We start from the raw sequence: 1,649 nt of genomic DNA on the forward strand, positions 1-1,649 counted from the left end.
TTGCGGATAGGGGGATCGGTGCAACGCCCCGAGTTCTCCCCTATCCCCACCCACCGTGTAGAGAGCTGATACCACTCCCAGTCATGCGGACGAGTAATGACAGATCCTGTACTTCCTGCAGAGGACAAAGGATCCGCAGGGGAGGAGAGAACTCGGTGTATCTTCAGTGTCTGTCATACACTACTCCGGGGAGCTCTCCCGACACACTAGATCGCTGCAGCTGACAATCGTTTGGCAGTAGTCGACCGTCCTGTACCCTGTTCAACGACAGCATTCGCAGTAGGGCTGCACTGTGGCTGGTGTGATGTTTAACTGAACGCTAAACAAACAACTTTAAACGGAGCCTGCTGATTTTCTTTTTATCCTCTGAAATAAAAAAAATAAAAAAATACTGATTTCCTTTAAGAACTGAAGCAATTAGTGCGCAAAATGAGAGTTTTATTAGGACAATAGAAATACCTGTGGTAAAAGTGGTTAATTTCTTAAAACTTTTTAAGGTTACAGCAGCTAATAAACCTGAAAACAGCATTACCGGTAATTTACGATAAATGTAGATAATATACACTCCTCTTGAAAGGAGAAACTAGATGCGACACAGTATGTTATTTACAACAGTAACTAGATCACAAATACCAATTTACTACGAAATTGCTTATAATAACTTCCACAATTTTCAAAAAATGTTTGTGTATTCACCTTGATATACACTGGAATTCAGAGTAATGTATACTTTGCAGTAACTGTGAATCAAAAACATTGATTTTCTTTGTAATAAGTTAATCACAACACTTGTATACTACAAAAATTTTCAAAAAGTTTGCTCTTGTAAGAGTCCAAAAATACTAAAAACCTATTTCTCACATAACTACACAATGAAATTAGGGAACGATTATTTCTGAACAAGGATACACCAACTGTTTTCAACTGTTTCTAAAAGAGCACAATTTAAGTTTAGGCCTACAGTTGTCAATAATAGTACAGATTTATCGCAGCACTCACAAATGTTGGAAATGTCGCAACATATCACAGAAATGATGCAAACAGTGAAGGTTAAGAATCTATAATTTGATATTGGGACACAAATCTGTCACAAAAATTTGACTCCGCTTTCTGTGTTGTACATAAATGTGTAAACTACCCAAATTTTTTTCACGTAGCTGAATCTGTGACAACTTCTGCCCTGGAGTGCAGAAGATTAGCACTGCAGCGTCACTTTATCTCAGTCAAAATTACGAAAACTGTGGAGCACCAACAAAGCAGATCTATTGCAGATTTTCAACAACAAACCACAGCTCCGCAAGGATATAGGACAATCACCGACAAAAGTAAAACACACGTAATGGAATGCAGTCTAATTACGTCAGCCAGTCGTAAGGGAATTAGATTAGTAAGGATACACTAAAAGTAATTTTGTTATTTGGGCAGATAAATAATTGACAATGGGCATATAAAATGCAGGCTGGCAATAGCAAATAAAGCATTTCCGAAAACGTGAAGTTAGTTAATATTAGACACAATTTAACATATTAGGATGCCTCTTGTATGTAGCCTCGTATGAAAGTGACACTTAAGACTCTAAGCAGTTCAGATGAAAAAATGAGTAGAAGCTTTTGAAATATGGTTCTACTGAAGAATCTTGAGAATTAGAT

This window comes from Schistocerca serialis, chromosome 11 (genome assembly GCF_023864345.2).
Source record: "Schistocerca serialis cubense isolate TAMUIC-IGC-003099 chromosome 11, iqSchSeri2.2, whole genome shotgun sequence".
NCBI lineage: Eukaryota > Metazoa > Arthropoda > Insecta > Orthoptera > Acrididae > Schistocerca > Schistocerca serialis.